This window comes from Leptopilina boulardi, unplaced genomic scaffold (genome assembly GCF_019393585.1).
Source record: "Leptopilina boulardi isolate dan_hultmark-lab unplaced genomic scaffold, ZJU_Lbou_2.1 LbouV2_303, whole genome shotgun sequence".
NCBI classification, from domain to species: Eukaryota; Metazoa; Arthropoda; class Insecta; order Hymenoptera; family Figitidae; genus Leptopilina; species Leptopilina boulardi.
In genome coordinates, this window is record NW_026137867.1 from 172,887 (window position 1) to 197,690 (window position 24,804).

Sequence of the window (24,804 nt, forward strand, 5' to 3'; positions counted from 1 at the left end):
TTTAAAAGGAAAAGTGCAACGTTCGTGTCAAAAATCAAGTGAAAAAGTGAAAAATTCAAGTGAAGAAATGAAAAATTCTAAATCAAAGAAATCTAATTCTAGTAATAAAATCGATGAAATTAAATTAAGGCGAAGTGAAATCAATGTGCGAAATTCGAAAAATGTGAAAAATGCAAAATCTATTCAAAGTCCGCGAAATCAAGAAATTATTCAAAAATCCGTTCGAAATCTTAGAAATCGCGAAAATTTGCAAAAGATAAATTATAATGAAGATTTAATGACTGATGAGGATGAAAATTTCATCAAAAGAAAAAGAGGTAGGCCTAAAGGATCAATTTCTAAACAAAAAACGCGTAAAATTAGTGAAGATAATCAGTGCGAAAGTGAAGATTCAGAAGAAAATTCAGATCCAGAATATATTAAACAAAATCAATTTTATCAACCTTTTAGTGCGGAAGAATATGTAAGTTCAAGTGATGATAGTGTTGAAGATTTTCCTCATGAAGAAATTATTGAAGATAGTGCGAAATCGAAAAGTAAAGAATATATAGAAGAAGAATATGAAAGTGATTCCGATGATTTAGAGGAAATATATTTTCCTAATGAAATTTCAAATTCAAAACAAACTCAAAGAAAAATCAATAATGAGCATGAATGTCAACGCCCTCCTGCCGAGCCCCCTCCTAAGTTCCCCCTCGACCCTTTTCTAAACGAACAAAACGTGGGTGAATTAGAAAAATCAATTGATGGACCCTTATGTACTAATGTAGTGGAATGTAAAGACCAGTTAAGAATGCGGAAAGATAATTATGCGTACTTTTTATCTACAACAGGTGTCCCTTTAGATAATGGTTCTCGAAGTCTAAATAAACAAAATGAACTTCCTCAATTCAAAAATTTGTTAATTAATGAAGCTAAAGAAATTAAAAAAGGAAATTTTTTACACATTGCTTTACCAATTACTACAGAATCAAGTGAAAGTCTTACTCAAATAACAAATAATATCAAATTAACAATTGAATCATTCAAAAATTTAACAGAAAAATTAAAATTAAAATCAGTTAGTATTGCAAAAACAACAATCATTAATCACGTAAATTGGCAAGATATCGAATTAATTCTTAAAGAAACTTTTCAAGATTCTTGTACTAAAGTTATAATTTGTAAAGGTTATGTTCAATATGCAACAAATGAACAAAGACAAATTTTGATTGAAGAAGCACATTCCTCTGCTATAGGCGGTCACAAGGGAGTTACGAAAACCTATAATAGAATTCGGCAAAAATATTTTTGGGAAAATATGAAATTAGATATCCAGAAATATATTCAAGCATGTTTACAATGTCAGTTGAAAAAGTTAGTTCGAGTAAAAACTAAAAACCCAATGGTTATTACTGATACACCAGGAACCGCGTTCGAAAAAATTTCTATGGATATAGTAGGACCTTTGCCAGCAACAGAATCGGGAAATGAATGCATTTTAACTATACAAGACTGCTTAACAAAATATTCTATTGCTGTCCCCTTACCAAATCAACAAGCCAGTACAATAGCTGATGCTTTTGTAAAGAAATTCATTTGTACTTTTGGCTCTCCAAAAGGCGTTTTAACAGATCAAGGTACAAATTTTTTGAGCAATCTTATGAAGCGATTAGCAAAACGATTTCGTATTCGACAATTTAAAACTACTTCTTTTCACCCTCAATCAAATGGTTCATTAGAAAGATCGCATCATGTATTAGCAGAATATCTTAAACAATTCATCAATAAAAATACTCAATGGGATGATTTATTAGAATTAGCTATGTTTTCTTATAATACAAGCGTCCATGAAGGTACTAAATGTACACCCTATGAGTTAGTTTTCGGTAGATTACCAAGATTACCTTCAAGTTTACCACTTTTGGAAGAAGAAAAACTCGAGACTTATGATGACTATTTAGTAAAATTAGTTACAAAATTACATGATATTCAATCTCTCGCGCAGAAAAATTTAATTGAATCTAAAGAAAAATCAAAAACTTACTATGATCGTAAAGCTAACCCTCAAAATTTTAAAATCGGAGATAGTGTATTTTTATTACAAGGTCCTAAACCGAAAAAATTAGGTAATCAATATACAGGACCACATGAAGTGTTAGAAATATTGAGTAAAGGAAACATAAAAATTAAAATAAATAAATCACCAAAAATTGTACACATTAACAGACTTCGCTTGTCTCATATTCATCATGCTAACCAAAATTAATTTAAACATTTCTATAAAATATAGCAAGAATAGTGAATTAATTCAAATCTTAATACACATCCTTCAATATATTCACTAAATACACATAAACAAAACAATTTGCTTTTGCAACATTATTGTTTGCTCTTATAATTATAATTCTCCATTTATACAATTAACTTTTTTATTAAAGTAAATAATCCAGTTTTGCATATTCTTAAGCATTAAAATACAAATAAAAAAAGGCATTGTCAGTAACAAAATAAATAAATATTATAAAAAATATATAATTATCTGTAATAAATACAGATTACTCGAATTTTATATTAAACAACTGGAGTATTTTCTTAAGCATACATTTTAATTTTTAGATATAATAAAAAAGAGACATTAAATAATTGATAATAATATAGAGATATTTCTGTTTCAGGTGATTAAAATATATTATGGACATTCATTATATTAATATTTGCTATTTTTCTTCCAGGATCTATTTTTACATTATAAAATTTACTTTTTTTTTCTTTTAAATATTTCGTATAAGAAAGTTTCATATTAATATTTTGTTTTTTTTTTCCTAAATTTAAATATTCAAAAATTAAAAAAAAAAAAAAAAAAAAAAAAAAATCAATTTTTTTAAATTCTTAAACTTCATTTTCTTGTAGTTCGTATCAATACCGAAATTTGATTACCACAATGTGACACGAAATTTTGAGATCTAAAACATGTAAATCGAGATTGAATTTTTTTTTTTTTCCAAATTCAAAATATTCGAAAATTTATATAAAAGATGCCAGATAAAATCGTCAATATCTCGTAAACTAAAAGCCTAATTGAAAAATGTCATCGATTTCAAAAATTATTTATTTTAAAAAAGTAAAAGAAGAGAAACTTGTAGTCTTGAAAATGAGAACAATGTTACCTGATAGAATCTTATATTCCTTTAGGTAATATGAACGGGCATGGTAAAAATAAATAAATTTTCCAATTCGTGTTATGAAGAATTTATCAATCGAATTTAGTTTGCTAAACCAATATATTAATTACCGGAGTCGAGGAATTAAAAAATATCAATATGTCATTTAGAACATGGAATGATTATATTGAAATCAAAAATTGAAAAAAAATTCTATTGATAAAGATAAAAGGAAGGATTGCAACTAATGTCACAATGAGTGTGTAAACAATATGATTATAATATATCGACACTTAGAGTAAAAAAAAGAAAATTTTAATTAAGCAAATGCAGCTTATCTTGTGAGCAATGTTTCGAAAAATATCATATAGCAAGAAATTGTTACAATAAAAAAAAAAAGAACGAAAATTATCTAATTAATTAATATTAAAGCAAAAATTCTTTAAATCAATGTTGTAAATTCTATTCATGTCAAAACTTCGAATGCTTCTCGTTTTTCTCTTAAAGGAGGGAGGGATGTATAAGCTTATATAAATCTGTTTCAAAAATTATACCTGCGTTCAGAAAGGAAAATGTTAGAAATTTTTTTTTTCTGCCTTCCTCCTTTTCGTAAATATATGTGGATGAAAATCTTTAACAGAATAATATAACATTTCAAAAGTATAAATTATGTATGAAAAAAAAATAGTTGAACTCTGTCATCATCAGAATGTAATCTATCTGTATGCACTATTTATTGAAAATTTATATCTTATTCTAAATTAACCAATGTGTAAAGAGCAAATAATAATAATGCATCCTTAAAATCTTGTATAATACATGGTATGAGTGTCTTTATAAATATAATTAAAATTCCTTTTTATATACTACTTCTACTAATTCTGTGAGCTTTTACGAAAGTATTTCAAATTTGTATATGCTTCTATACATAAGATCCCAATCTCTATGATTAAATCATTTTTAAATCATGTATGACTATTAACTCAAAAATGATAGTACGGGATATGTGTGAAAATCTTTGAAATCATTAACAATAATATTCGTATGTATTTTTCAATATATATAAACTTGTATCTTAACTTGGTGTGAATAAGGTGTGAAACTATATTATGTGTATGACGTATTTTCTCTTAGGTCTTTTAAACATTGATGTCTAAAAACTTTACATAATATAATCAAAATTGTAAGTGACATTTCCCTCAAATAACTTAACTCTTCTCAAAAACTGAATTCGTAAATTATTCAATTTCATTTCTAATTTCCGAATTTTAAAGGGGGGAGGTGTCACGTCACCGTAACTTTTACATTCATAATTATAAGAATCCTTTTAATCAATACCGAGTTATATGTCTCTGCGACAAGCACACGTGTTTTTGTTACGCCTCTAAATACTTTTCTCTTAAATGTTCAATTTCCGCCCCTTTTTTTCGTGTAACTAAACATCTTTCTTTTATATATAAAAGACCCCTGCGTTTAGTATCCTTCTACGACAATCTACTGTATTTCTATTTCTGTATACATACAAATAGAAGCGAGAAATCTTTTATGATACCAGAAGAGCTCACACCCCCACAAAACAAAATGATCCCTTTCTAATTTTCCCTGTGCTAAAATCAAACGATGTAATAAATGCGCTCTTTCCAATTATCCTATGTGACGAACCCCTGTGGTATCACCACATTAGAAGAGTACAGCTGCAAATAATCATAGTCATACTTTCGTATCCTGAAGAAGCTGGTTCACACCCCCCTTTTTACGTTCAACTGAGAGAGAAGGACTGAACTTTGACTTCCAAAATTAGGGTGAAAATATATAGTAGGACAATAAAATTTTATCTATTCTCTTACGAAAACTCAGTATAAAAGGGCTACATTTTCATGGAGAGATCAGTTCTGGGATCCTCTTTATACGTATAACATCAACCAGTTCTGGGATCCTCTTCATACGTATAACATCAACTAGTTCTCAAATTATCTTCATACGTATCAATCTCATTCTTGGTGCCAGTCGACGTCTTATAGTACAAGTGCATAATTCTCTTATATCAAAGTGAAAATCAAGCATCAATACCCTCTACATAAAACGAGGATCATCACTACTTATTGCATTGGGCAATTATCTATTTATTTGGAAGAGACTCATTATTCGGACATTCGTCACGCCTAATAGAACTCCGGACCTGCGGTTATACCTGGGCCCGTCAACCTTCCGGACGTCATAACTCACGCTGGTACCAGCTCTTTTTCCTGTGTCAACAAAGGACACAGCAGTGGTCCTTTTCTTTATTGAAACTTATCTACTACTGAATTTTAAGGTAAGTGTCTTATATTTTTACTCCTAACTTTCTAAACTTGTCGTATATTTGTGGTAACCCTTACATTCCTTATTTCAGTTGAATGCTGAACTCATTTCCTGGATTGGTTGGTTTGAGATTCCCTCTCTCTCGTATAAGAACGAACTATTTTAACCCTAAAAATTTGTCTAAATAAAATTGTAACTTAATCATAAAAATTTCTATTCTCTTTCTTACCTGTACCCTTAGTTCAGAGCCTTCTGCTCTGTAAATGAAACAGGATTACCCTGAATCACCGAAGCGGAAATAAATAAAAATAAAATATAATTTCTGAAGTTATTTCTTATATTTGAGACGTAACACTAAAAATCAATTAAACAGTTTGTCTTATTTTTGAATAATATTAATGAAATATTTATGTAAATTTAAAAAAATATATTATTTTAAAAATTCCTCAACTATTTTTCGTGACATTGTAATTTTATAATTAATGAAGTGCATCAAATTTAAAAAGATTTTCTGCTTGTATTTTAATTTTTGAATATTAATTAATATTTTAATTCCCATATAAAACTTAGCAAGATAAAATACATTTTTAGAAACAAATTTCTTTTTTATATCTCAAAAATTTTCTATAACGATCGAAAAAAAGAATAATTTTTTTTTTAATTCCTTTTATTCTCAAAACGGTAATCTGTCACGAATATTTAAAAATATATTTCTAAAGCATCATAAAAGGTATACTTTTACTAAAATTTCCATTTCTAGAAAGGGGAAAAAAGAGCCGTGACTCGCGTTTCATTTGAAAAGCGTGAAAAAGTTAAACAACTGCAATCTGTTATCTCTTCTTATTCACTAATGCATACACACACACACACACGGATACAAATTAAAAGAGCATAGAGTTGAATTAATAACACGCTGGTTAACAAAACTTCCGGTATTGGACACGCGCGCCTTTTTCACCTTTCAAATGTGTTAATTATTATATCGTGTACACCATAAAACAATAACGAATCTTCTAATTATGGATTTATTTTGACAATGAAAAAAATCATTTTAAAACGACAAAAATATTTTTTAAAGTTTTTCAATTCCTGAAACTTGTTAACAAACTTTTGATAGAACTTAATAAATCATGAAACTCCTGGCTCTATTATTGGGAGAAACGTGATCAGTGTGAAAATTGTAACCATCATCCAAACACGTTTCACGATCAATTATTACGTTTACTGATAAAAATTTTTCTTCATTACATTAGTTACATTAGTTCAAATCGAATGGAGGCCTACAAAAATATTTATTTGTATTAAATAATTATTATTTAATTAAATGGTAATTTTTTCAATTAAAATTTGTTATATAAAAATTATTGGTCCAGTTAATTTAAAAATAAAAATTATTTGGTTCAAGTAAATATTTATTTTGATAATAGTCAAGTAATCGATTAGAAATAAAATTTTTCCCGATATAATTTCTAACCAAATTTTTAAATTAACCAAATCTACTAATGTAGAATTTCTATTTAACTTAATTCTTATATTTAACAGAATTTCTATTTTAAACCAAACTTTTAGGTATATAGACAAATTCTTCAGTTTCAAAAAAAAATACACGCCCGTTGATCAACATTTTCCAAGTGAAAGTAGTATGGTATACTCATATAATTGCATTCAATGTAGAATTTCCCCTTTCACGCTAAACAATTAACGTCCTAATACTTCATTTAAATTGGCAATTACCGAGAGTTATTATCAACTCGGGAAAAATTAATTTAAGTACAAACGCATTAAATGAAAGTGAAATTTTCCTCTAGGAAAAAAAAATTATACATTGCTTTTACACACTGGACTTAATTATTCAACATGAATTAACCAGATTTTTATGCATAAGGATTTGAAAAATCATTTCAAATATATAATATAAATGAAAAACTTTCAAAACTACTAAAGAAATTTTTAAAAACAATTAAATATGGATTAATAATTATATTTCCTATATTGATATATGTTACTAATTCATTTGAAATTTCGGACAAATGAAAACTATCAATAAGAAATTCTATGCAATGAAATTCTATCTAATACGTATTTGATTACCTAATTAATAAATTTTATTAAATCCTGTATTAAGTTCATAAAAGTTTTTCTAACGTTTAGAATTTCTCACACTGAAAAAAAAATTTATTTGATTCAAATAATTGATTACATGACTATTATCAAATAAATATTTATTTGTATCAAATAATTATGGGACAATTAAATGCACGGAAAAAAAATGGAAAAACTAATAAAGTAACTTTTACTACTTTAAAAGTAAAACCAGAACTATCTGCACTTTCTGCCCATGTCTAGTAATTTTTACTCTAGAAATAGTAAAATTCACTCCTGGAATAGTCAATTTTACTATTTTTGGAGTAAAAATTGCTAGAAATGGTCAGAAATTTCGGACAGTTCCAGTTTTACTTTTACAGTACTAAAAGTTACTTTATTCGTTTTTCCATTTTTCTCCATGTGGTATTTGTTTCAAATGCAGAAATTGTTTGGTTCAAGTAAAGATTTATTTGATAATAATCAAGTATTTGAATCAAATAAAATTTTTTTTTAGCATATTTTCCACGACTTTAGAATACTTTTATATTTGATATTTATTTTCTCTCCATGTAAAATTACTTCTAAAAAACAAAACTGCGTCAGATAAAAAATAATAATAAATAAAAGAAAATTTATACATATAGTTCGAAATAAATCATCATATCGTGACTATAAATTAATATCCTTTAACCTCGGAACAATTGCATAGTAAATTTGACACGACAGGGGATTTTTTTTCACAGACAGGGGGGTGACATCGAATGAGTTTCCGCGCCCTTTATTTACTCAATATACAGAGGTCGATCGCGGTTTTCGAGTCCTTCCATGAGTCGGTAAAATTACGTAATTTCGCGATGCCTGGAAGCGAACAGTTGTATTACTATCTCCGCACAAGGGAAAGGGATATTCTCTCACACTCTCTGTTTATCTGGTCCTCTCTTACTTGCAGATATAAATGTATATATATATATATATATGTAGCTATCTTTTGGTACCTGCAGATATTGCTCCCGCTATATTGTTATACTATAATACGAAGGCGCGCGCGATATAATCGAGTAAAAGTCCAGCATTGTTCGGACTATTACGCGTGCCCGTGTAATCCTTAATTACATTTAGCACGCTATAGTATTCGTGAGATACGTTCGCCTTTCTTTAGAGATTAAGGAGCATAATATACATTGAACATTCCCGGTATTATTATACGTTTGGAGGGATAAAATTTTATTAATAGACGAATATCATATTCTCGCGGGATACTTTTCCAATTCCCTTATATATACTTCTCAAAGCAATAAAAAATAAATTTCTCCAATTTTTTAAGATAACTACCCGAGGCGAAATTTAGACTCTCTATAAGTTCTCTAAAAACCTCCTTTTATCCTCCTTTTATTCTCTCCAACACTTTCATACCCTCTTTTCAACCTCAAATTTACAAAAGTGGAAATATCTGCTATATTGGAGGCTGAAAGGAGGGTTTAAAGATGACTAGAGAGGCGTAAAAGAGGTTAAAAAACAAAAAAAAAAACGAAAAAATAAAATTAATAAATGTAAAAATTGGATTTTTCTTTCTTATGGACATTATTTATTGACCCCATTGAAGATATATTTATTGGTCTTTGTCGTAATACTATAAAACTTTTAGGAGGAATAAAACTTGGAAAAATTCAAATTAAGAAAAAATTCCAAGACCTCTCTTTTCAACCTCTAAACATGCAGATTTGGAAATAAGCGCATGATTTCAGGCTGAAAAGAGGCTGAGAAAATCGAGAGTGAAAAGAGGGAAAAATTTCAACTCGGGTATTCTATACTTTAGAGAACGAAAATATTAAATTAGGAGCAAAAAAAATAATTTCTAATCATTTTTCATGCATATAGGAACAAAATATTTGTTCGAAATTAATTTCTGTTATTTTTTTTCTACTAAAAAAAAAATAATTTTTGTACTCACAGATATTGCTTAAGAAATATGTCAAAATCCAAATAACTTTGACTCACCTGAAACAAAGAAAAAGAATATTTATATTAGATATTTCTAATCCTTAAAAGACAAAAAAAAAAAAAAAAAAATGTTAAAAAAAACATGAAAGATGTTAAGAGAAAATGTGAAAGGTCAACGAGTATTACATAAAATAAAGATTCAATATTAGATGAAAGTAATTTCAATAGAACTGTATTTTGCACTAAGGAATAAATATTTCTTGAGTAATAAAATTCTTATAAAACTTATAGTACAGCTTTTTTGAATACGGACACAAGAGTTCCCATTGTGATTTCTATTTATGTATTTAAAAAATAATAATTTACTTTCTAGGCAATTTTTAACTTTCGAAAATATTTCTAATTTTTTTTCTTGTTTCTGCAAATCAAAATAATAAATTCTTTTTATAAACGAACTATATTTATATATATATACATTTTTATTATATATTCGAAAGCTTTTGAAACTACTACAGAAAACTTTTATTAACCCAATTATAGAACAATGTAACTTTGACCTGAAAAGCAGACAACTTCCGTGTTTTGCGTTCTCAAAACAGATTCTCTCATTTTACGTTTTTCGTTCAGAATCTGTATACAGAGTATGTGCTGAGCGCGCAATTGTCTACCGCGAGTAGATTTTATTTCGAGTGCGAGGATATATAAGCAAAATAACTCGTTACTAGTTTTATGAGGATTTTCGCCTTGTTTATATTAGACACTCATACATTTCATTTAAATATAAATATATCATTTCTTATCCATATTTGTATTTACAACTTTCATTTTTCCAATAAATAAAAGATTGAAACATTTATTTCAAATTAAAATAAATATGAAAAGAAAGGAGATTTACAAATTATAATAAAAGAAATAATAAATCCAATAGACGTAAAATGTATTCGTTTCTTTAAAAAAAAAAAATTCAAACATTTAAAATAAGTTCCCACACGCAATTCAACATCATAAATTTTATTACTTTAAAAATTATTTCTTCTTTTTCTCGCATTTTGAAAATGTTACCATCAATTTCCACATCAAATACAATGGTTTATTATACTCTTACTCTATAAAATTTACATCCATCACTTTCGACACCCTCAGAGAAAAAAAAATTCCAATTGAAATAACCAGAATTGGCTGTTTCAAACAGAATCTTTTTTTTTTTTATTATTTATTGCCTGTACTTTTGCTATTCTATTAATATTGTTAATTGAAAAATAATACTAAATTTTAATTCTCAGTTTTAGAAAAAGTAAAACATATTTTTTAAAAACTCTTTTTAGAAAAAAAAAATTAAGTAAAATTTTCAATTAAATGAAAAATTAATTTCGAAATAAATGATTGTCCTTGTTAACAGAACTAACAAAGTAGAAGACTATCATTGCTTCTTTTACGATAAAGTTAGTTCGCGAAACACGAGAAAGTTGCTTTCGCTCGAGAGATCGCCACCGAGTAACTACACTTTTATAACATTAAAGAGTCCTTTCATACATCTATATATATACATATAAAATATATATATCTGCACTAGTGCAGTTATATCGTAGTTTGTGTAACGATCGATTTCTAGAGCAAACACGTCGATTCTGGACCACACGAAACCATTTTGATAGCTGTAATAAATTTTGTTCAAAACCCCATTAACGATCCTCTTATCAAAGTTGTGCTCCAAATATTAAAGAAAATAAATAAAAAAAAAAAAAAAATTGTCGGATGTGACTTTCCTTATTTACCGGAAATGCACTCTCACTGTTACAACCTTGCATAAATTTTCTCTAAAAAGCTCTTATCTCGAAACTAAATAAATTAATAATAAGCAGCTATTTTAAAGAAGAATTTAAAAATAAAATATAAACCTTAATGTGATACCATTTTTTCTTTTTATTTTAAAAAAGAAACTTTATACTTTATTAAGTCATTCAACCGTTTCTTTGTAAATTAAAGCAAAAAAAAAAAAAAAAAACACTTCCGTTTTAATTACATTTCAAAATAACTACGTGTCAATAAAAGCGTTAGTAAAAAGGGAAGGGGAAATATTTTACATTGTTCTTTTTTTTACACAATAAAATTAAGGCAAAAGTCTCATCTCACCAACATTTTCTGTAAAAGTTTGCAATTAATTTTATAAAGCCTTTTTAATTAAAGGTGAAACACCCATTTTTGTCGACATGGTTAACTTCAATTATCTTTTACTTGAAAATTCTTCTCCAAAATTCATTAAAAAAATCCTATCCAACTTCAATTATTTATAACAATCTTAGAAATAAGAAAAAAAAATTACCTATTTTAAAATTGGTACAAGAGAAAATTCTTCTTTTTAATAAAGAAACACTTTTGGAAATTAAGGAACATCTCCTGAGAAAAATTACCTTGATTCAAGGAAAGTTTCATCATGAAACTTTCTTCAAATTAAAGAAAAATGTTTTTAATTTGAAAACATGTTTTTATATACTTGAATTTCTTTAATTTCAAGAAAATCTGAAACTATTAATAATGGTTCAAGAAAGTTACTTCATTTGAAAAAAAGAAATTATCTATAATTTCTAACAAAAGATTTAATTTATTAAATAAAAACTTTCATTTTTTTTTTTTTTCATCTCAATAACTATTCTCTTATAATTAATTAAAATAAGAATTATTGCCATTAAATAAGAATCGAACTCGTGATTTGTGGAATTGTTTATTGTTTTTCCTACAGAAAAAAAATATCATTCCCATTGTTATTGCCACAAATTTGAGTTTTCCAATTGAGTGAACTGAAGTTGAAATCGAATAAACTGCAACTAGAAACGAAGAAGTAAAGTAGGCAATTCAGTTGAAGCGAAAGTCCAGCAGCGTTTGCGGAAGGCAATATCGCTTCGACGTGCACTTTCAAGCTCCTTTTACTGAAAATCTCAACAACTCTTGTCCAAGATTCCTTTACTTGAAACTATCGAAACTATTCGTGTAAATATATATCTCTATATATATATATATATAACTAAAGTGATGACGGGGGTCGTTAGTCCTTCCAGTGAATCTAAAAAGTATATATACGCTGTTGCTTCGGGTGCTATACACTAAGCTCCGAATTATGCAAATTTCCCTTCCTGACAATCGTGTTAAACCCACTCGAATAAAGCCAGGACGAAACTCTAGTGTAAAGAGGAATGTATATTCACAAACTTGTGAAATCCGATGATTCTGTGCGTTATCATAAAATCCTTACTCAAAACAGCAACAAAAAAAAAAAAACTTATTTTAATAAAACATAACTGCAAAGTCAAAAAAGTTCAATTCTTTTCAAAACTAAAAAGATTCTTAAACGAGAAATGAAGTTCGTAATTTATTTTTTTTTAAATTCTCATTTTTAATTCACTATTCAATTAATTTAATTTAAGAATCTTGTATCAAAAAATGAGACAATTTAATAATAAAATTAATAAAACTAATAATTAAATTAAAAATAAAAGTATAGATAAAATGACAAAGAAAATGTGAATATTTTCTTTGTACAAAGAAAGCAAAAAAGAAGTTCACAAATTATGTAAGAAAATATGATCTTTACAGATCGATGTAATCGCAAGGAAATTGGGAGAGAAAGTCTATTTACCTGCGCGAATTATGTGAAGTAATTATAATAGACGCTGTTACTGTTTTCTCTCACATAAAGAATATTAATAGCATTTATCATAAATTCAAGTATCTTCCTATATAAGTATTGCAATTATTATTATTTATGAAATTTAAAAAATTTTAAAACGCTTCTATACCTAATTACATCCATTTTATATATTTGTTATAATTATAAAAAACAAAACTTTAAAATAATAATGAATAAAAATATTATGAAATTATTTTTATATCTCAAAATATTTTTTTTAAAGATCATGTTACAAAAATAGAACATTTTTATAGAATAATGAAACGATGAAAATATTTATATGACATAAGGGAGAATAAAATAGGGTTAAAAAGAAATATGTGAAGAGATTTTATCACACGAAAACAGGGACATTTTGAATTCGACAGTTTTATCTTCTTAGGGAGTATAGAAAGAGAGAAAGAGAGTTATTCCCGAAAAACAGCGAAAAATGTACCGGAGAAACCGCGAAATGAATGCTTCAGCAGTATTTTTCTGGGTCTCGCAAAAGATTCCATTGGAGAAATATATCGCGATATCAGAAACGACTTGAAATAGCTTCTGGTAAGACACGCGAAAACGAATTCAATATATATTTCTCATTGACTGATCTCGATATGCCATTTTTCGATACTATCGATCTCAATATATATGATTTCAATTTCTATATTTTCAAATCAGAGAAATATATTCAATTCAATTAAAAATAAAAGTGAATTTAAAGAAAAAAATTTAATTGAAAATAAAATACTTTTCTGTTAATTTTCTTCAAACTTAATTAAAAAAAAAAAAAAAGGAAAAATGGAAACGAATCGAGATTTTTTTGTTTAATGAAAGATCCTTTGAGAATGAGAGATATATAAGCAGATTTTATAGCGCGATGCGGTATAAAGGAGCAACGGCAATGGTTTAATAAATAAATAAAAGGGTGGCAAACGATGAAGGGGAGTTGGAATATAGAGATTCCACGCAACATGCCTAAGTCGAAATGGTCGGTTATAAATATTCATACGAAATTCCTCGAGTCAGGAACATCTATTTCTATACAGGATCACGATCACGTGTTCAAATATCTATGTACGTACATCTGACTGCAAAAGTACTTGAGCATTCTGTAGTATCGTGACCAATAAATAAATCTCCTACCCCCTTCAATTCTCTCACTTTCTTGTTTCTTTAATGACCAAATAAAGGAAGAATATTACGAGGGCATTTTCTGCACGAACCAATCAAGAATCTACTATAAACAATGCTACCAAACGAGCAAAGTTTCCAATCGTTTCCGTTTAACACTTTGGTTCTCGCCTTATATTTTTTCCACTTATTATTCCCCAGCTAGAATTTTAAACAACTTCCTCTATAAATACCAAAATTACAAGAAAAATTTAAATAAACATAAATTTATTATTAAATTATTTATAATTAAAACAATAATTTTTTTAAACATTAAATAATTTTTAATAAAAATACGTTTTCGATAAGCATAATTCAAATTGGCTTTAAATAAAACTAAAATATAATTTAAAAGAAGTACAAATAAACAAAATATAAACAAAGCTAATGAATTAAATTTTCAAAAACAAATTTGGATTATTTCCAAGTGTGACGATAGTTTGCAAAACTCTTAAATTTAAAGCCTCTTAGGAGAAAGGAAAAGTTTCTGGATTTTATAGAAAGTTTTTTGAAAAATTCTTTTAGAATGGACACAAAAAAGAATCTTGACTATACAAAAGGACGAAAGTGAGGCAAAAGTTTTCTTAAAACTCTTTTTAAGACACACTATATCCCAGAGTTTAAGAGATACTCTTATTTTCCTTTTGTTCTCTTCCTCTCTCTATATATGTGCACAGACATAAGTTGCTTTTAACATATATTCGTCACTCTTTCAATTCGACCCTTGTACTAAATATCAAGCAATAACCTCGTCCCTATTTCATTTTTATACTCCCCAATTTTATCCAAATATTACTTTACTCTCAGCAAAGAACTTATTCTCCGAAATAGGATATCACAATCTATTTTTACTGTCCATCCAGTTCTAACTCATCTTTGATCGATAAATATAGCCTTGATATATTATTAAAATCAGACAAAAAATAATAGTAAAGAGATAGTTTCCTAAAAAAATTTATGAGATAATTTTTAAATAGAACAACAGCATCCGAACTTCAATGGACCAAAGTGGAAAAAATATTTTCAAAATTTTAAAATTCCGAAAAAAAACTCTCGGGAATACCACAGGAGATATCCAAAGAGTTCCCTATAAAAAATGTATGGAGCGCTTTGTAACAGGACCAACAGCATCCGAGCTACGATGGACCAAAAAATTTAGAAAATTTAAATTTTCGAGATAAACTATGGGGCGTAGCAAGAGAGTTATTCCTTGATATTGCTCTACAACAAATATATGGGGCACTTTTTGATAGGACCAACAGCATCCGAGATACGATGGACCAAAATGGACCAAAAATTTAGAAAACTTAAATTTTCGAGATAAACTCTCGGGTATAACAGAATTTTTTTTATTATCTACAAAAAATGTATAAAGCGCTTTTTGATAGGACCAACAGCATCCGAGCTACGATGGACCAAAATGGACCAAAAATTTATAAAATTTAAATTTTCGAGATAAACTCTCAGGCATAGTAGAAGAGTTATCCCCAGATATTGCTCTACAAAAAATGTATAGAGTCCTTTTTAAATGGACCAACAGCATCCGAGCTACGATGGACCAATATAGATAAAAAAATTTATAATTAAATAATCTACTATTTTTGTTATTTCAATTAGAATATAATATTCAATAATAAAATAATAATATTCCCTAAAAATATTCTTGAAAAAAGAGTATTCATGAAATAATAATAAATAATAATATTAATAAGCAAAAAAAAATTTAAATCAAAGTTAATTTGCAAACAAAAAACAAAAACTCCCCGAAAGGCATCTTTTAAAGTAAAAAACAAAGTTACATTTCCTTGTGTTTACTGTACAAGTTCTTATAAGCAAAACTTTTCAACAAACTCATTAAAAATATCGTTGTAATAAACATACCTATCAATTACTATCTTATTTTTTTTTTTCATCGAAGTTTCTTTTTACAAATTTTAACAAAATGAAGATGCGCACCGTTAAGTAACAACATCATAATAAGAATCTATTTTATAATGTTAATTAAAGAACTCAATTATTATTGCGGGTATTTTTTATGTCAGAAAATACATTCGAGTCAATAATAATAATTGATTAAATGCAATAGATAATTATATTTGATCAACAATAATACCAATTTTAGTTATATGAATAAAAGCCAAATGCGAGCATGAAATTTTGCTGAGGGTTGATTTTTAAATAATGTTGATTTTGTACTGGCACAATTTTCAAGTAAACAATAATGATTGTTTACTTGAAAATGTTTAATTATTGATAAAATATTTCAATGTTCAATAGCATTAAATGAGCTTAAAATTATGTGAATTAACATAATTAAAAAATTAATTTTTTAAATTGTTGATTTATCAGTTTCTATGGTTATTAAGGTAAAATAAATAATTTGCCACTTCAAATATGTTAACTTGTTTCTAAAAAAGTGTCACTAAACAAAAATAACTTTTTATAGCACAAATAGAAAACATTATTGTTGAATCTACTAAACTAAACAGTTGGTTCTTTACGCATGCAACTCGGAAATTTTTTTTAAATTAAGCAAAATTTTTTTCGATTCAACTAAATTTTATCTAATTGCATCTATTATTATTTCTTCCTCTAGGATACGACTTTATATGTAATTAAATCACCTGGCAAAATTCAAGAAAAGTTTCTTTCATTAACTAAAAATTATAAATTTGTCTTTTTCATTAATTCTTTCAAAAAATTATATAAAAATAAGTCGCATGTCTATATTAGGATAAGCAGATATAAGCACATTTCAGTTCATTGTGCACTCTATTTACATTGAAGGCATGATGGTACTCAGTCTCTCAGGGGAAATAAGGTCATACGATTGGAGGATAGCCAATGTCTACCGTGGTCTACAACCTCTGTCTATACTGCTATATAATATATATATATACGTGACGTGAACCAAGTAACTGACGTGTGCACCACTTTCTTTCATTTTTTTTTTTAAATCTTATTTTGCATAAAAATCTGAAAATTTTTTACCCGTCTCGTTGCGCTTTGAAAAAAAGGGGCTGGTCGCACTGACAAGAGGTTTGTTTGAGTAACGAGCTCCTTGAGCGTTAATGCGAGCCCAGCAAGTTACGACAGACCATTACTCATTACCTCTGTTATAATTGCCACATTAAACCTACTGCCAGCAAAAAGTGTTAATATATATATATATTTTTTTTGCTTTGTCTCATCCCGACAGGGAAATCTTTTTTTGTCAAATTACTTTCTCGAATTAGAATTTATTCTGGGTTAATGGATTTTAGATGATGTTACAACATTTTGTGGAGTTGACAATAGTATTTTTAAAAAAATACAATTTAAACACTTCCTTTCTTTTTCAATTCCTATTTTTAAATAAATTGACTTCAATAATGAAAAATTCGATCAATAATTAAAAAAAAAATTCATTTCATTTACGAACTGAACTTTTCCTGAATTATTTGACTTTTTCCACTGAAAACTCTTACTCTTACCAGGGTGTCTAACAAGGATTGAGAAAAAAATTCCCTGACTCCTCCCTGACATTTTTTGATTTTCCCCTGACTTCTTAATAACCTTATTTCTGCTTTCTTTGGACAAAAATATGGTTACTGACATATTTAACAATAAATTAATTTCTAATGGTAGTAACAAATGGTAATAAAAACCATTCAAGTTTTTTTAAGATTAAAAAATTTTAATTTTTTATAGAAATTTACAGAAATTTCCCTGACTTTGAATGAAATTTTCTGAAATTCCCTGACATTTCCCTGACTAACAAAATTCCCTGACGTTTCCCTGACCGTTAGAAAAATGTCTTACACATGTAAAATAAACGATTATAAAAAATGTTGAAAGTAACGACAAATAACTGTTAAAATATCAATAAGAAAATTAGGAGAATTTCTCCTCTGTCATGAATGTTGAAATCTCTTGTTTGTTTGCATTTCTATATACGATATTAACAATCAAAGACTAAACGATATTCATTAAGGTATTTTTCTCTAAAAGATATGTACATTTACTTTAAGTATGTAGGCTACGGTTTGTAATATAAACTATGAAGCGATCTTGGTATCCTCGTTTCTAATTGGCCGTTTAACTGCGATGTGCCTATGTCTTTGATTTGATATCAATGATGTACCACGGGAGTCTAAACTCACAAAGTATCATGCTCCTGAGGAGTGATGACTGTACTAATTGCCCTAATTGCAACAAAACTTTCATTTTCTCCAAAGCTTTCTTTTTTATTCGTCTTTTTTCATATACAATGAAAATTACAGGCAGTTTTATGCGACACCTCGATCGTACTGCCAGTCCTGAGTTCGGCTTGGGATACGGGCGAGAATCCAATTCCTGGTGGTGGAGGGAAAGGCTACTTCCCCTCACGGGACGGAATCGATGATCGCCCGTCTCAGTACGATAAGACGCGATGCCTAGAGTATATATACGTATAAATGTATGTATTCTAACCCACCTCTCTTATATACCACCGTTTTCCCTCCCATATCTTCTATCATCCTATTTTGCCTTACAGTCTTACCCGCGCAAAGAATCCGGTCTCAGATTCCAATCGACCAGAATCATGGCGACAACTGACGTCACTTAGATTTCTCAGATATATCCCATGTAGATGGAATTATTATAAAAGAAGACAAATGTAATAAATATTTCTTCTCAATATAAGCATATTCTATTTAAAAAAAAATTTTTACTCCTAACAATCAAGTGTATAAGACTAGTGACAGTTAAGGAATTCCTTTCCTCACCGAAGGTCAATCATTCGAAACAAACACCGATGATATTTGCATATAAGAATAATCGTTCGATTGTGTGCCATTACCTTGGGGCAGAAAAATATATTCTACAAAATAAAAATTTGAAAATTACTTTTACTATTATAGATTTCATTTATTGAAATTATTTTTTAAAATTCAAGAAATTTATTTTCTACACAATTGAAGAAATAATAAACGTTTTCTCATGGAATAGAGAAAAATTAAATCCGCAATAAATGAAAAGACAATTTATGAACTATTAAAATAAATAGCAAGGAAAAATAAGGAAACGGACAATTAATTTTTACCGAGAAAGAAAAGATGAATTTAAAAGATAATTATTCTTTGAGGAAATGATCTGATTAAAATCCACATCAAACTATTGGATAATTTTGTGAATAGATGAAAATTATATGCGCTCTGTAAGTGCGATAATAATATATAGTGGTGTGAACATTGGTTACAAACATTTACAACACACTAGCATATTATCAAATAATTGAGCTTTGTTAATGAAGCATCAGGGCGATGAATAGGGCGTTGAGTAGGGTAATGAAGTATTATCAGAAAATCAAATACCACCAAGCGACAATGAATTTGAATTTAAAGGCTATACACTTTAATTATATTAACATAAACACTCTAATATAAATTCTATTTTCTAATACCGAAAATCATGTTTAGAAAATTACATAATAATAATCCATAAATGCACGCATTAACTAAATAATTAAAATTTCATTTTTCAATAATAAAAATAATAATTCCCTTAATACTTAAGTCAGACTTTGAAACATCTGTGTGAGATGTAAATTTGAACTCGTAAAAAACGCTTTCCACAAGAGCTGAGGAATTCCAATATTTTCATCTCGTCTTTTATAAAAAAAATCCCACGAGCATTTTATCACTCAGTTAAATCGTGGATACAGCAAACCCAGAGGCATCAGTTAGAGTCTGTGTTAAAATATGTTAATTTATTTTTTATCAGGAACACCACCTAGAATTCCATTACCCAAGAGGTCAAGAATACATATGGTATTTTATCAAAAATCACATCGTCATTCACGACCACATTTATTCAATCAACAAGTTTTAGAAAAATAAATATTAAAAAAAAACTCCAGAGAAAGAACGATAAGTCAATTTTATAATTTCCCGTATCTAATTAATTAGCTACAATAAACCTCGTTATAAATGAAAGAAAGAGAGAAAGAAGCAGAAAAGCATTTTATTCCCTCAAGATTAAAAAAAAAAATTTCTCTTCACATTATTTACATATTTTAAAATCGAATATATTTTTTAAATAAATTTTACGTTGAAAACTTTTCTAAAAAAAAAAAAAAGAATTTCTTCACAAAATTCAGATTTTAAAAAACAAAAAAAAAAATTTTAAGAATTTTTTATACATTCTTCAACATGAATTCTTCTCTGACATCTTTGAGAAAATTTTCTGGAATTTGCAGTGCTGCAATCTGATATATAAGTGTGATGAAAATCTGATAAGGGGGGGAAAGAGTAAAAAAAAAAGATAAGATTCATTTTATCGATTAAGGTCCCAAATGGGGAAGGTGAACATTTTTGTATGAAACAGAGCTCGCTTGACTTGTGAGTAATACACGTTATCCTAATGAGGGTGCCTTCATTAGAGCCTTCATTGCGACAGCTTGTCTGCCTCTCACCTCACAAAACGAGAGGGATTAATTTTTAATATCGTTTCTGCTCCTTCTGCAAAGCAACGTCTTTCCACAACTCACTCTCCCTAACATTTGTACCCAATTTCCCTTCCTTCTTCTTTTTCCACCCAATAATATGCAGTCGCATCCATGCCACGTTAGAGAGTAAAATTAATTTTTTCTCTCCTCGTGTCTTTCTGCTTTATTCACGCGGGCAAAAAAAAAAATTCATTATCATATTGAAATACGCCTGGTCTTAACGTCGCGAAAGAAACTTACAATACCGAGCATGATAAACTCTCCAGAGAGTCATTTTATAATGGAGAGAAAATTAATTTGTCGAGAATTACTCACAAGTTCCGATAAACCGCGGACATAAGAAATAATGAATATAAAACGAGAAAAGAAAAAATTACCATAAGAACGGTATAAATGGTACCTAACAGTAAAAAAAAATACTGTAAATTTTTATCTAAAATATTTCTAAAAAAGACCTATTAATAACAAATCCTAAATATGAAAAATTAACCCCAAAGAAACATCTTAGGAAAAAAAAGGGCTTAACGAAGCAAAAAAGAATCAATTCAGAGCGAATATTTAACAATTTTTCTCATAGGAGTACTTCTAAAGAATTTCAATACAAAAGACAAAGTGGTTTCTAATAAAATATTTGAATAGCAGTTTGCTTTTGAGAAACCATTTCCCCCAAGAGAAGACGAGATATTAAAAGAATGTTTTTAAAAATTCAATTTAAATTTAACATTCTGATTAGTGGGGAAAAAAAAAGAATTTCATATTCTTTGTTTGGGATAAAATCCAATAACACTCGCATTTTATCCCAGACATTCACATTTATTTATACTATATTTATACTGAAAATTTGCATATATCAAGAAAATGTTTTCAGGTGCTACGATTTTGAAGTTTATGAGAACTTTCCACTCAAATTATGATGCTGTAATAATACACTGAGGACATGTGCACATATACCTGCATATAGTAGATTCATATATACGTATTTTACACTCCTAACTACATGATGCATTAAAGCAGATTAATGTTATGCATTTATTATAAATGAGGTTTACTCCCCGAAGATGGATTACGCCTTGGTTGTAGTTCTGTTTAATAATGCCGCGTTTGCTGTTTCACCAGGTAAAAGAGGCTTCTCGATGTTAATCAGTTTAATAAATCACTGTTTATCAAAAGTGACTTGATTTATCTTTATAAAATGAGACTGAGATGAAGATTCACGTGCAGAATTTTTAATTTAGCATTTCGAAAAAATTGAAAATCCAATTTTTTTTTTAAATAATTATTAATGATGCCAAAAAATAGTAACAGAAAAACCTACCCAAATTCTAATATAGAACATAGTAAAAAGAAAATCCTATCATTGAGCCTGTCCTAAAGAATATTTTTCAAATTTTTTTTTTTCTAATAAAAATAAATTTTTAATGTTTTATAGAAAAATAATTGAATGTAATTATTTTTAAAAAAAAATCTCTAACCTTGCAACTCATGTATCACAAATTTTTGGATGAGATTTTCTGGAAACACAAAAAATTTCGAACACTCCCGAAAAAAAATACTTATGAAGATTTAAGCGATCGCGATTTTAAGAATTTCGAACACTCCCGACACTGTGTGTAAATTAAGAAACAAAATACTTTTTTACAGATATTTAAACGATCGCAATTTTATAGGAATTTCAAACACTCCCGGAACAAAAACATTTACTAAAACAGCAAAAAAAAAAAAATTATTACAGCTTGGACTGCACAGATAAAGATAAGAAAATTCCAAAATTTTTTCCAACACTCCCGAAATCACATTTAAATTAAAAAACAAGATACTTTTTTTCTAAAAATTTAAACGATCGCGATTTAAAGAATTTCGAACACTCCGGGAATAATAAAGGGTACTAAAATAAGAAAAGTATAACTTTGTAAAATTTATTTGACTTGACAGTTCAATACGCAAATTGCAACTGATTGAATTAATTATTATTGGGATTTTAAGACGCACCCTTTGTACTTCAATGTAAACAATTAGAGCCCCGGCTACGTAGGTATAAAGGTAATAAAATTCCAAAATCGCTTCAAGTTCAAATACTTCGAAATAATAATTAAATATTATTTATATAAATTTAAAGATGTTTTCAAATTATTTGAAGCTGATTATATTTTAGACAATTTTTCTATTTTTCGAATTAGCCTTTAACCTAATTTCTATTTAAACGAATTTTTACTTAACCAAAATTTTTTGGTACCGGATTTTTTGCAGAATTTTTATCTCACAGAATTTCTTTCTTAATTTTTTATTCCAAAAAATTCTAATTTAGGCGAATATTAATTTAGCATAATTCTCTTTCTAGAGAATTTTAAGTGATACAAATTTTTAAATTCTTAAAACACTGAATCTTCATTTGTCCGAAATGGCATAATGGCCGAAAATATAAACACAAAGATTTTGGCACGATTTTTAAAATTGTCCAATTTTTAAGAAAATTGTGGTTAAAAACAGCGTTTTTTCTATCAAATAACAACTAGTATAAATAAAAATTTGAACAAATGAATTGAAAATTCTAGAATTGAAAAATTCGAAGTATTTAAAATTTGTTTAATAAGAATTCTGATAAATTAAAATTCGGTTTAGAATTCTTTTATGCATTTTTGACTCTAAACGGTAGTATAAGTCGTGTAACGGTGTTTATCGTTAATAAGGAAAATAGATTTAAAAAAAAAAAACAAAGAACCTATGACAAATATGAAGGTCAGAGAAGAGTTTATGATTTTGTGGATAACGAGGGGTGAAATGTTATCACGAGAAGCCGTATAGAAGAGATGGGGGGTAAAGGGTGTATAGAATATATATGCTGACAAGCAAGACCCATGGTGCAAGTATATCACGAGGTTGTAGTTATGTTTCATCGCGGTTGGGGCAACGCGCGGATATACAGCGTTACTGGCCGACGGATGTTGCTGCAGGCCTCACCGACAACGGGGAGAGAGTTTGATATTAATTGCCTTCCGATCTACATCCCCTCGATACATATACACACACTGTGAATTCTCTCTCACACCCCACGGTTGCTAATCGGCGCAAACCGAATCCACGAAAATTAAAGGATCAGCCCAGATTACGCGAGAAGCATCACCATCGCGTCGTTGCCACTCGCTCTCTCCCTCTCTCTCTCCTCGAATCCAACCAAACGTTTAATTTCAACATTTTCAAATACACATATACTGAAATTCCATACCGAATATATGTGATGACTCGAGCGTCAGGTGTGCTTGTTGCATTTCAAGTTTTTTTTTTTTTTTTTTATATAAATCCTCCCTCGAATTTTCAATTTTCTCTCATTATGTGAATTTTATTAATGCTTTCTTCTGTTTCTGATTTTATTTGTTATGTTATATATTTTATTCATTTTAATTTTTATACATAGCTCAGACTCGTTTGTCGCTGAAACTGTTTTCCAATATCTAAAGTTAATGTTAAACTGAAAAAAAAATTCTGGTTGCAATAAACAGAATTCTGGTTAAACTCAGCCTTTTGAAGAATTTATGTAATTTTATTTACGCGCTGATAAATAATGTTAAATACAACCTAACCAAAATTTTTTTTTCACTGCAGAAAATAATTTCCAAAATTCAAAAGATTTTCTATCAAATAGCTAATAATACAAAAATATTATTAATAAATCTTTTAAAATCAATTTAAAAAATTAAACTAAAATTTCAAAATTATATTTCATTTAATTATATATACCATAAAAGTTCGATTAGATTGTACCGTAGGTGGAAAGTAAAGGGGGAGGGGGGCAAAGAACGTATATAATATATAGTATATATACAGGATAACCACGAGTATAATGGGTCCTTTAGCGAATGTATGCGTACCAATATGCTTCCCGCAGAATTTTCCGATAATTAAGTGTCGTTTCGGAAAATTATTTGACGTCGCTTGGGAAAATAATTTAGTGTCGGAAGGCAAGTGGAAAGGTGAGGAAATGATTAGAAGCAAGAGATAATCTTATTAGCTGTTCGACAGTCTCCTTAAAT

General features: G+C 28.2%; 1 protein-coding gene across 3 annotated transcripts in view; it reads right to left on the minus strand.

The window, feature by feature from the left end:
- The window catches only part of LOC127282960 (trichohyalin), a 152,256-nt gene that overhangs the window by 108,013 nt on the left and 19,439 nt on the right, over positions 1-24,804 (minus strand). The window lies entirely within an intron of this gene.